This window comes from Pteropus alecto, unplaced genomic scaffold, assembly GCF_000325575.1.
Source record: "Pteropus alecto unplaced genomic scaffold, ASM32557v1 scaffold45, whole genome shotgun sequence".
Lineage (NCBI taxonomy): Eukaryota > Metazoa > Chordata > Mammalia > Chiroptera > Pteropodidae > Pteropus > Pteropus alecto.
Genome location: NW_006442491.1, coordinates 1,042,295 through 1,056,205, shown reverse-complemented (window position 1 = coordinate 1,056,205; position 13,911 = coordinate 1,042,295). Strand labels below are relative to the sequence as shown.

Sequence of the window (13,911 nt, the reverse complement as noted above, 5' to 3'; positions counted from 1 at the left end):
TAATATTGTAAATGTTCCTTCACGAAAGGTGCAAATTTGCAAATACTATGAAAATTCATGAATACTTCTGGAAACACAAATTGGAGCACAGAAGAGAAGGAAGAAAATGGATAGTTGATACTACTAGGAAATAGTACTTTGTTATCCAAGAACTGGTCTTCATGCTTTCTGAGAGAAAATAATTTGTCTTTATTTACTTACTTATTTTGCCTGAGTGTTTCCACTGATTAAAATCTCCATGTGTTCTGAAGCTGAATCTGTCTCTGATGTTGGCTGTGGCACAACTCACAAACCTTAATGGCCTTTACATGCAATCACCCTTTGTTTGGGGGATATAAGGCAAGAAATATAGAGAAGCATTTGCCTGGGGCCTGAACTGCATTAATCTTAAGATGGATGTTGTCACAGAGGTATTCACATGTTTGTTAATTTTGTTTCTTTTCATGATATTTGGGGCCTCTAAAGTATTATCTCTCTTGCCCAGGTAAAAGGATGATGCCATCTATAAGTAATATTTAATCCCATTAGCTACATGGAAACACTGTTCTCTTATTTTTTTCATATATTTTTATGTCTTTTTCCATTTGTCCAAACTATTTTTATCTTTGGATGTAAAGTATGTCTCTTGTAGACAGCATATAGTTGAATCATGTTTTGTTTGTTTTGTTTTGTTTTGTTTTGTTTTTTAATCTGGTATGATAAGCACTAACTTTTGATTGGACTGTTTAATTCATTCACATTTAATTCTATTGTTAATATAGTTCGATTTACAACTGACATTTTAGTTTTTGTTTTTTATGTCTCATATATTTTTTATTCCTCTATTCCTCCTTTACTGCTTTATTTTTTATTAAGTGAATATTTTCTAATGTAAGATTTTAGTTTCTCTAATAATGTTTCACTATAGTTTTTGAGTTTATTTTTAATGTTGCTCTAGAGTTTATATGCATCTTAACTTATCAAAATCAGCTTCAGACTTACACTTGTTTAACTGCAGTTACACATAGAAGCATTATTACTATATAGATTCCATTTCATTCATTTTTATTATATGTTACATATACTATAGCTATTAATGCTACAAACTCAACAATGCATTGTTATAGTTATTCCTTTATCATCTGTAATCGTCGCCTTAAGTGTAGTAACTTTCCTCCCCCTTTCCAGCTTTGTGTTATTATTGATAAGTATATTACACCTTTATTACATTTCTACACATGATGAGCCCGATACTACTTCATATACATATTATTTTATACAATTGTTTTTAAAATTACGTGTGAAAAGAAATGAGAAAAATATGTATTTGTACTGTTTTATGCAAAATTACCCATAGTGGAGCTATTTGTTTTTTTGTGTGCAAATTCAAGTTAATGACTGGGGTTACTTATTTTCAGTATGAAGACTTACCTTTCCTGTAAGGTAAGTCTTGTAGCAATAGATTATGCCATTATGTATGTATGTATGTATGTATGTATGTATGTATGTATGCATGCATGTATGTATTTAATTTTTTAAATTTATTTATTTAATTTTAATTTTTAGGTAATGCAAACCTTGGTTGACCTCCCAGATTGCAAGGACCTTGTCAGTTTACAATCTCTTATTTTTTTATTTTTTATGCCTACAGCACCTGGTCTTCCTAGGTGATCTCCCATTTAAGTACTAACCGGGCCCGACCCTGCTTAGCTTCGAGACCAGACGGGATTGGGCTTGTTCAGGGTAGCATGGCCATAGACCCATTATTTTTTAAAGCAGTGAAAGTCTTTATTTTATCCTCATTTTGAAAGATAGCTTTACTGGATATAGAATTCTTGGTTAACAGTTTTTTAAGCGCTTAAAATATATTATTCCATTGCCTCTGTCTTCAATTATTTCTGCGAAGAAATCAGCTGTTAGTATTATTGGGATTTCATCGTAAGTGATGAGTTTTTCTATTGCTGTATTAAAGTTTTCTTTTAGCCTTTGACTTTCATCATTTTTACTGTGATATACCTGTTTGTGGATCTCTTTGTGTTAATCCTACTTGACATCCTAAATGTGTGGATTATTGTTTTTAAATAAATTTGGAAATTTTTCTGCCATTAATTCTATGAATATTTCCTCTTCCTTTCTGTCTCTCCTTTCCTTCTGGTGCACTGATGTTGATACACTAGATGCTATCCCACATTTCTCTCAGGCTCTGTTCATTTTTCTTTATTCCTTTCTCACTCTGTTCCTTAGCTTTCACAATCAAGATCAATTTTTCTTCAAGTTAGCTAATCCCTTCTACTGTCAATTCAAATCTATTATTCAAATTCTCTAGCAAACTTTAATATTTCAGTTTTTGTACTTCCAAACTCTAGAATTTCAATTTGGTTCTCTTTTAGAATACCTTTCTCTGTAATGATATTCTTTCTGTTGTGACATTGTCATCAGACCTTCCTTTACTTCTTTTATTACACTTTCTTTTAGTTCTCTCAACATATTTATAATGGCTATTTTAAAGTTCTCTTTTCCCCTTTAAATCCCACATCTAGCCACTCTCACAGGCAGTTTATGTCACCTGTTTTGTTTTTTCTATCTGATATATGGATTATCCTTTCCTGTTTCTTTGCTTACTCAATTTTTTGTTGGAACTGGATACTTTAGATAATATACTGTAGCATATTAGAGAACTCTGGATAGCAGTTCTCTCCTAACTCTAGATTATTTATTGTTGTTTGCTTGTTTATGTTTCAGCGACTGACTGGATTATTTTAATAAAGTCTATTCACCATAGTGTGAATACTTTGATGGTGCTTCTCAAGGAAGTGTAGTTTGGGCTCTGAATACAGTCACCTTGAATGACAGTGATATTAGTTGGGCAATCTTTCCATCTTTTCCTGATCACACTCAGCTATTATATTCCTCTAATGCTAGTTGATTTTTCTATTGTTTTAAATAACGCCTTGAAGCATAGATTGCTTTATAAACTAATTCAATCAAATGTGGCTCCTTTGAAGGGTTAGTTTCTGATGTCCTTGTGTGATACATTTTCTGACCCCAGGAGGGCTTCTCCCAGTTGTCTTATTCCCTGAAAACTAATTGTCCTATGGTCTAGGTTTGTTTACATTAAATCCAAAAAGGTTCTGTTAATTGTTTCTCCACACCCTTCACTGTTCTCAAGAATGCCCTTAGGCCTGAATTTTTCCATGTTCTGTTGCAAAGGAGGTCATTTCTTTTGGGAAGAGATTAGAAGCTATTCCTTTTACATCCAGCTTCTTTCCTCAGGCATATTTTCTGAGCCAGTGCTGTGGATCTGGCCTTAGGGGAAATAAAAATTTATCTCTGAGTTATGCTCTTACTCTAGGAGGTGAGCTTTTTGGCAAAGGGTGGTAGCAGCCTGAGGTCTTCTTGCCTTTCCTCTCCTAGCATGGAACAACCACTGCATGAGACAGAACAAAGGTTATTGAGGTCCCCGTATTCTTAAAATGTTGTGCCTAAGATAGACCCTCTTTTCCACAAGTGGCAACTGGACAGAAAAAGGGAGGCTCTACTTCATTACTGCACTTGCCTGGGACTTAGCCTCAGTAACAAGTAGCTAGGCGTAGTATGAAAAGTGAAGCCCTCCTCCTTCTGGGAGGAAAGCCCTCTTACTGAAAGCTAGTGGAAGAGAGAGTCCTGTGTTCCTGGCTGCAGCATTCTGAAGTGGAGTCTGCCTTGCTCAACTGGGGTAGGGGGAGAAGATATAGTCTTGATTCATCTACCACAGATTCTCACCTTTCTTACTGAATTTTCAGATTTTCTTCAATAGATATTTCTTGATTTGTCCTTAAGACTGTTTCCAAATGGTTGTTTTAAAATAATTTTCACCAATTTCCCTGGGGAGCAGGTCATTAGAGCTCCCCATGTTATCATACTCGGAGTATGATTTTTCCATATCTTTATTTCTGAAAGATAATGTTGCTGGATAAAGGATTCTTGGTTGATAACCACCCACTATTCCCACTATTTTGAATATGTTGTTCCACTGTATTCTATCCTTCATTATTTCTGATGAGAAATCACTTGTTAATCTCTTTGGCATTTCCTTGTACATGAAGACATGTTTTTTCCCCCTCCTGTGCTTTCAAGATTTTCTTTTTATCTTTGTCCTGCAACTTATTGATTACGATATGTCAAAGTATAGATCTCTCTCTCTCTCTCATTAGAATGTTTATTTTTATTTTGATATAATTTAAGACTAACAAAATATTGCCAGAATAGTACAGAGAACTCTCATATATCCAGATGCCTCGTTGTTAATATTTTACCACATTTTCTTGACTTTTCTATCCTTCTATTTGAGAGTAAACTGCACTCATGATGTCCATTTACCTCTCAATATTTTGGAATGTATTTCCTTAAAAAACAAGAACATTCTCTTACACAACTAACTGTGAATCTTTTGTGTTTATTATACTTAGAGTTTATTGAATTCTTTTTTGTTTTATAGATTAACTTTTTAAAATCATACATGGGAAATTTTCAGCCATTATTTCTCAAGTATTTTTTTCTGTTCCTTTTGATCTCTTATGATAAACCCATTATATGTATATTGGTATGCTTAATGATTTCCCACAGCTTTCTGAGGATTTGTTCACTTTCTTTTTAATCTTTTTTTATTCAGAATTTAAAATCTCTAATGATCTATCCTCAGGTTGGCTTATTATTTTTTCCCCTTGGAGGCTCAAATCTACATTTGAGTCCCTCTAGTGAATTTTTCATATAACATACCATATTATTCAATGTCAGAATTTACATTTTTTAACTTCCTATCTCCTTATTGATATTCTATTTGATAAATCATTATTATCCATCTTCCCTTAATTTTCTAAGCATGGTTTCTTTTCATTCTTTGAACTTATTTATAATAGCTGTTCTGAAACTTTTGTCTTTTATGTCCATCTGGTCATCCATCAAGGGCAGTTTCAATTGCCACTGTTTTTCCTCTATGAGTCATATTATCTTGTTTATTTGCATGTTTTTATCCCTTTGAAAACTGAACATTTAAAATAATATATTATAGCAACTCTCGATTGTAATATATACTCCCTTTCCTTTCCTAGAGGCTGTTGATGTTGTTGAGTTTCGTTAGTTTATGTGGTTTATCTGGGCTAATTATGTGAAAACTACTTCCTCCAAAATGTGCTGCCTATGATGTCACTGGTTATTTTTTCCTCCTTGTTTTCATTTTTAAGCCTGGATTTAGAGAAGTCATCACAGGCTCAACATAGCTTAATGTTTGGCAGTGATTTGTCATAGTTTGTATCCTTTGAACTTGTAAGATTTTTATCCTTTTCTGATGTATCTGTGTATTGCTTGAGCAATGATTTCAAGCCCACTTCACCTTCTGGTAGGGACTATTGGTTCTCAAGTGCCCAATCTGGAACTTCTGACTGGATGCAACCTAGTGCCAGTGCATAGCTTTCAGAACCCTGGGGCTGAATGTCATCTTAGCAGGGTCCCTTTTCATTTGTCTCTTTTCCTTATTCCCTTGGTTAAACTTCTGGTTGGTCATTTGTTTTGTTTGCTGCAACTAGTTTCATTGAGCTATTAACTTTCTTACCACTAGGATCTTTATTGTTTTCAAAAATGCCTTAGAACATGAGTTCCTCCAGATATTTTCCCTATAAAATCAACCATTCAACATAGCTAGGGAGCTACCAGTGTTTCCATCCTGCCTCTTCCCCTGGGCAGGACCTCTAATGCATTATTGCATCAGAATTGGATATGGTGGTTACAGTTTACTTCTTCCAGACTGACAGCTTCACCTTATGAATATGAGTTGAGAGGGGGGGAAAGTGTTAGCTTGCCCCTCCCTGAGTGAAACCTATGTCATACAAACAGAAAATGAAGAGGGGCACTGATCAGGGCCCAATATTTTTGGTCTACAAAAGCTTGGATAGATTCAATCACATGAGTGGGAGCTAGGTGAGGAAAGGGGATTCCAGTCTTCTTGGCTGCACCCTCTCAGAATAGGGATGAGAGATCATGGCAGACTGCCCATCTTGGGGTGAAACCATAGCCCCAAGTGGGGCCTGGGTGAAGATAAAAGGACTCCCCCTGCCACCATCCTCTTGGTCACACCTGCCTGGAGTAGATAGATCTTCAGTAACATAGAGCTAGGTATGGGGGTTGTCAATGGAAGCAGGTACTGACTATAATGTCACAAATGCCTGGTCTTCTTTATAAGGTTTAGTACATTTTACTGAATAAGTGCTTCTCAATTCGCTGTATGCCTTCAATTCAATTTCCAAAGACTTTAAATTATTGTGATTTATGATTTTCACAAGTTAAATAGGTGTTTCACTGGGGAGAGAATCTGCGGAACTCCTCATATAGTCATTCCATAAGTCCTAAGTACATCCTTACTTTTTCATGTAATAGTATATATCAGGTTAATTTTATACAGTTCCTGTACAACACCTGCAATTATTTTCCAAAGGAGTTTTTGTTTCTTTTAATAGGAAATTGTATTTAGAGATTAGAGTTCAGTTGATAGTTTTGCTTATCACTCTTAGGTACATCATTATTTTAGCCCTTTTTAGTTTTTACAACTAGGAAAGTTTGTTTGTTTGTTATTCAGGATAAAATATGAGGTCACACTTTAAAGTCTTTTTCTCAATAACACCAACATAACTTGTTTTATTCCTCCCCTAAAAGTCAAATAATGTGTTTTAAAGTACTAGGAATAATTCTTTTTAGTGTTTATGCCACTAACTACATACATAGCCACCTTTGATTTTTAGACTATTTTATTTATTCAAATTATTAAATTATTAAAAATTAAAAATATTTGCATGGTTCAAAAATCAAATCAAACCTAGAAAACAGGATGTATTCACAGTATTTTAATTTCTATCCCTGTCTTCTCTACTTTACTCCTTCCCCTCCCCCATAGGTCAACAGTTAATATTTTTTTAATTTTATTTTTCTAGTGCTTTTATAAAAAAAAAAATTTCATAAGCATGTTAATATCTGGAAAACAATATACTAATATACAGAAATATGTCTCATTTTTTATAGTTTGTTAGTATTGATTTTTGCTTTCATATTCATGAATAATATTGAATATAACTGACCCGTGTGTGTGTGTGTGTGTGTGTGTGTGTGTGTGTGTGTGTGTGTGGTGCCTCAGGGAGCCCAGGAAGCAAGACAAAGACTCTGGTCTCTGGGATCCTGCTGCAGCCACAGCAGTTTCAGATTTGTCTCTTTCATATGTTCAACACTGTACAATACTCTAATCAAAGAAGGCAATAAACATTTCAAAAACCACTGCTTCAGAAGGATGCAATATGGCTAATATTGCTAGATACTTCATTCCTATTTAAAGGGAAAATTTAGTAATTTAAGGTTTTATTTTTAGTTTTGGAATTTTAACTTCCCTATGCCAATTAATTCAGTATTATTTTAATTTAGAAATTAGGATCAGTAAATCTTTTTGTAATCATTAACTACCATTATGGTAAATTTTGAAAACTTCATGAGCTACTCATTTAATATATATTTTAAAAATTAGTCCAAGATTGCACAGCTAAATTCATCTATGTGCTGGGCACAAGAAGGAGACTGTAAGTTAACAGCATGTGTACATCAATGCAAATCATGTCCTATACATGGAAAATTCCTCTGAATCCTCTCCCACACCTTTAGTACAGTATTTCTTTGTCCTAATTTGCAGTCTTTCTTTCTCTTCCATTTCACTTAGAATAAAGTTGTACCATCTAGGTGGCAGCTATTTCTTAAGCTTATAAAAATCCATAAATTCCAAATAGCTCATCCTTTATTAATCTAAATATATTTTTAAAAAGTAAAGTACATTTATCTGTATAAAAGTAAACATAAAATATCCCAATTATGCATTGAGAAGTTTCTCATAGTATGGAAATTTGTTGCCCTGTAATTCAACTAAAAATACAAGTATGAAACTCAATGTCTTGGTTTTTCAAAGAAAAATGCTTTTTAAAAAATAGAGGAATATGACTGAGCCTGTATCTTTAAAATAACAGAAGTGGGAATTAATATGAGTCGTTTGACTAAATTTGTATGAGACCACTAATTACTGCAATGAAGATCTAATAAAAAGTGTTCCATCAAGCAAGCCAAGCATGTATCTGGCAACCTCAGTTTGTTCTATGATACTAGGCATGTTTGATCCTTTTTTGAAAGTACAGTTCAGCCTACTTTCTTTGGAAATGAATTTCCCAGCACTCCACTCTTCCTTTTTGCCCAGCTCATCCCTGAGTATTTTGAAGTTCTGAAGTATTCTCCAAAGTGGGCATACCATTTGTCATTTGACCTTTCAGCTGGTGGAGCAGGTCGTACTGGGGAAAGGGCTCTGTTATCATGTTAACACTGGGCTCTCTCTCTTTCTCAGTTACTAATGAAGACAGAGAAATTAAGAAATAAAGTTCAAGTCATTTTCTCAAAAATCCCCCTTGAGTTTCTCACTTTATCTGTTTTTCAGGGGAGTGTGCTTGAAAAGAAGTATAAAGTAGCTCTGGAAGGCTGAAACTATTCCCCACCCCCCAAAAAAGGTCCTAGCTATGGGTCAGTTTTCCATGTTATTAGGCCTTCGTGGCTTTTTAAGAATTTTATTTTTCTTTGAGAGACTAGATTTCATGTCCATTTTGAGTAGCTTTTATTTCTCACCATAGAGATGTTTCTCTGTAAAATAGGGAGGAGAGTCTTCTTTTTCATTTGATTACAGTTGATTTCATTGTGAGATCTTTAAACCATCTGCCAACACTGGCTGCCCACTTTGCTGGCTAAAGATGACAAACTCTGAAATGTCTTCAGTCTTCAGCATCTGCACAGGAATGAGAAATAAGTGTTACTGGCCCCAGAAGGCCATGTGCTTCTCTATCCTCTAAATTTTTCCCTAACTCTGGCTTTAGTTTTCAACAAATCTTAACTGATAGCCAAGAAAAATATTTGTAAGAACACCCCTTCAAAATTGGAAAGGATAAGAATAATAAATTTAAAAATAATTATAATGAAGCAGAAAGTCTGATATCATTCCCCTTTGTCCCCCTGTCATCTATATAGGGGTTTTGTGAACAGAAGGTGGCTGCCCACTTTCCTGAATTCTCCACTTACATCAAACCTGAGCACTGTCCTCCACCTCAACCAAGAGCATATTCTTGGACACTGGGCATATTACAAGTTTCAGAGGAAGAAAAAACTCTGGCTTTGACTTGAGGCCTCTCACTCAAATCTGAGAGGAAAATCGGTATGTAAGTCTTGGTTCCCCAAAGGAGAGAAAATGAGAAGGCACTTCCTATCCATTAAAGTATCTAAAACATTGCCGAGGGAAAGTTAAGCCAGTCCAGATGCTAAGCACGTTAAGTCTGAAGAAGCTCAGAAACTCTGTAGACAGCTAAAAAAATGTTATGGGCATGCTTCGTCCATTTCCAGTTGGTTCTATGAATAGGTAACAAATTTACTTGTAGAGATCAAGAACTAAGCTTGGGACCAAGGATGCCAGCATTTTCCTGTTATTTTGGTTCACACAAGAAACATTCTGGAAAAGGAAAGTGTAGGATAAAGAGGTCTAAATCACCTCCTCCAGAAAGAAGACGGTTACACCTGGAAAAAGAAGCCTACCATCCTGGGACACAGTGACTGTGAACAGTTCTGTGTGCTGCCCTTGGAGACAGCATTTTAAGAAGAAAAAAAAATGAAGCAAAGAATGAATATGAATTATACTATTCTAGTGAAACTAAAGGGTTTAAATATAAACAAATGCATAAATAATAACAGACACACTTCATGTCTCATCACTATAATAAATGAATTAGATATTAAAATCTTGGTCAGTATTGAATTAACAAAACACCATAATTTATATTTAAAGAAATTTTTAATGCTTAGTTATGTAACTGTACTGCATGTACTACATGTTCTATGATCATGCAGAAAGAAAAAAATATAACTGAAACATGCCCTAGACGTGTTGGAAAAGTATGTGAACATGGGAGTGAGATGTTGTCTAACAAAGAAAGCTGGATTATGAGAATGGTTATAGGTATGTTTCTTCACAGTTGTTTAACATCATAAAATATAATTAGAGTACTAAATACAATTTAAAAAACAATCTCACCATATGCCTATATTCAGACATACCAGATTATATAAATTTGTTTCCCTATAGAGAAAGAAGCCCTTTTAATGATATTATGTTGCTGAATCTACAGAGAATAGATTACCAATAGAAACCTTAATTTTTAGTTTTATTTTGATAAGGTAGATATTCAGATTTTTTTTCTTTTCTAAAATATTAAACTTGCACCTTCTCAGAAGAACGTTTTTCTTTTTTTCTCTTTCTTTCTTTCTTTCTTTCTTTCTTTCTTTCTTTCTTTCTTTCTTTCTTTCTTTCTTTCTTTCTTTTTTCACAATAACTAAAGTAGTGACCGAAGAGTGGAGGCTGAGAGGGCGAGGTTTACTGAACACAGTCTTAGGAAGATGTGGTAGGATCCCCATGACTACACCACATTCCTATTCCTCCTAATTAATGTTTTTCATCAGAAAAGAAAGACGACCTTGGATTCTTGCCTTAATTGAATTGGTGCTTACAGTAGACTGTATCTTGTTCAAAGACTGAAAGATTAGATATTCATTTGTGCCTGGTTTTTAAAGTGGAACTTTCTCTGTTCAGTATTCACTATAGTTGAGTGTATTTAGGGGGAAAATCTGTATTGTATTTGTGTAAAATTACAAAATATCAGTGGTCTAGATCTGATGTTATACTCACATGTTTTTCCTAATTTTCTTTTTATTACTCTTTGCATAATCATAAGGCAATACAGCCTTTCAATTACAGGGACCGCTGACAAACATAAACACCAATTAAACACCAGTGGGCACACTTTTCCTGCTATGCATGCTATTGCTCTGATCCCTAAAAATGCATCCACAACTTACTCATAATTATAGAAGCCACAGGAACAGGGAAACAGATCCTGGAAGAAAACAATGATGGCTGAACCTACTGGTCAATCTGTGAAAGTAAATCTATGTGGCAAAAATGAGAAAACAAAAGTATTCATGGTTGAATCTATTGGCCACATTGCTAAGGTTCAAAATCTAACCATATAGGGCCAAATTCAATAAAAATCTGTCTGGCTTTTATGCCAAGCCATGCAGGCCTGGAAAAATCAATTTTCTGGAACTTGTAAAGTCTTCCATAGTCAAGGCGAAGTCAGCATTCCTCTTCATTCTTACTCTCACAGCAGACTTGCAGGAAACTCCAGATGCCTGGGTCAGCCACAGGTCTTGGCTGGTTTGAGCAGGTTCTAGTAGAAATGTGCAGAAGAAAAAAAGAGTAAAGCACATAAATGTTGTCTATTGTTAAACTATATATTTCCATGCCTACCACTATAGGATGTCATCCGTTTATTTATTTTTACATTTATTCATCAAACATTTCAAGGGTTTCAACCTTGTGCCAAGTGCTATGCTGCAGGCTTGGAAAATCAAGATGGAAACATACGATCCCTGACCTGAATGATTCAACAATTAAACAGACAATTACAATGGAGTGTCATAAAGAGTCTTTAAAGGAATGTAGAGAACCCCATGGGAGCATCAAAAAGAGGCATCTAATTAAGTCTTGGGGAACATAAAACAATGGCAAGGGAAAAGATGAACATATTTGACTGAAAGCATCAGGGGGCAATGGTGCAGAGATTGTGTGTGTGTGTGTGTATGTATGTGCGTGTGTGTTGGAGAGAGAGAGAGAGAGAGAGAGAGAGAGGAGAGGTGGGGGCAGAGGTGCATTTCTAAGCAGAGGAGATGCATGTTAACATTACATTTTAGAAAAGGCCTGGAAATATGTGTAAAATAAAATGAACTGGAGCAAAAATGAACCCAAGGGCAATAGCTTAGAAGGTCATTTCAATAATCAAAGTGAGAATTGAGTTGAGGCAGATGCATTAAAAAAGTTTTATGATGATAGACACTTAAGACTTGGGGTCTGAATGTTCGAGAGGAAAGATAGAGGCTTTAGGACAACGTCCCACCCTTGTTGATTGGACAAGGGGCAAGGCCATGCATCAGGCTAGGAAATACAGAAGGAAGGGCAGGTGTGGAGAGCAAGAATGTAAAATGGACTGTACAATTGTGTTAAAAGTGTTGGCGGGCAGCTTGGAATATAATTCTGGGCAAGGATAAAGCAAGGATCATCGGTCTGTGGGTGATGGTTGTAATTTAGGGTATAAATGTTGAAAATGGATCAAAAAGAGAAAATTGATTTAAAAGAGATTAGGCTTGGAGACAAAGTCCTGCAGAGTACTAGGGTCAAGCTAAGAGGGTGGAGAAACTCAGTCACTGGAGAGTGGCTGTGGAGAGAGGAAAGCCAGCAGAGAATAAGATCCTTAGATGCAAAGAAGAGAAAGTTCTAAGAAGAATGGGACCAGTTGCATGTTCTGCAGATCAGTCAAGCAAGGTAAGGAGTGTGTAGCAGTCTTCAAAAGATCTGGGTTGGAGGCTTGGTGACAAGCAGCCCCATGACATGAAATTTTATGGAGGCTATATTTTAGTGTCATAAACACAAAGGAGAAATAATCAGAAAAGGGTGCCAGGAGATATCAAGGTTGGCAAGCTCAGCAAGTGGCTTCTTGAATCCTCCAGTTACTCTCAGGAGATAGTCTTATGTGGGTGATGTCCTGCTAGTGAAGAGAAGCTCTCAGCACGGGACTATTAACCTTGTACATGCCCAAATTTATGGCTCTGTAATTCTAGTGTAATTACCTTTTGTAATGCAACAAAGGCCTCTTCATGTTTCCTGAATCAGATTCCAAGTATCATTCCTCACTGTGCCTTCTTCCATCTGGCTATACTGTTCGCTGGTGGTATAAAACGTCTTGGTAAAACCAGGCAAAGTGGATTAGGATTTGCTGTCCTGGTAGAGATTTCTTTTTTCTCATTTGCATATTGAATTCGAAGGTTGAGTGGAAAACACACCTAGAGTAAACTGATAATATTACATCTAAGGACTAATCTATATGTACTCTGTTTTTTGTTTTTTTTTTTAATAAGATGAACTTTATGCTTACTGGTGCTGATGCTGTCAGTGCCCATCCACACTGCCTTGATATTTGTGCTTTCTGTACTATTGTTGGCCTCCCACCTCAAGTACCTGGGACTCTTTGTCTTAGAACTTTTTTCACTCCAGAGCTTTTTAATCCATGCTTGAAGTAGGCTGAAAATGCTGAGAAGTTCATGTCCTCCCTTCAGAAGCAGTCCTTAAAGACTACCTAATAGGAATTGGTGGATATGCCCGCTCCTCCAATACTGTCTCTCAGATGTCCTCATCAGGATTATGCTCCAGAGGCCCAGTGGAAACATGCTTAATTCAGCTTATTTGCTGCCTTCCCTTCCCTGTCTCATTTCCATACTCTATTATGGGTGGTTTCTGGGACACTCCCAAGTACTGGCACTCAAATCCTTGTCTCAGGTTTCGATAGCGAGGAAATCTAACCTAATTGCCGACAAAGTTCAAACTCAGAAAATTCATATGTACTTGAGCTGATAAGTTAAGGACCCAAGAGAGAGTCTAGGACTATGTTAGGTATAGTAGGAATGAATTTCTCAATCCCAAGCCTAGGGATGAAAAAAAGGAAACTTGATTTTTTTTTATTGCTAAACTTAAGTTCTAACTGGTGCCTTATTTCATCGAGTAAGAAGAGCTTAATCTCAACCAACTCTGGAGAATCTCAGTTGATTCAGTCTTCTCCTACCTCTGTGTTTAAATTTCAGGAAATTTACCTAGCATCAATTACCAGGGGGAGGAGGCGAGGACCTGGCTCATGGCAAGCACTTGTCCATTGCAGTGGCTGGGCAACCGCTTGCCTGTTTGTGCCTTCACTGGTCAGCATCCTCTCTGGAAGCATCCAATAATATGCCAAT

General features: G+C 35.8%; 1 pseudogene; it reads right to left on the bottom strand.

Moving 5' to 3' along the window:
* Positions 1–1,621: 1,621 nt before the first annotated feature.
* LOC112471270 lies at positions 1,622–1,739 on the bottom strand (annotated as a pseudogene).
* Between the last annotated feature and the right edge of the window lie 12,172 nt (positions 1,740–13,911).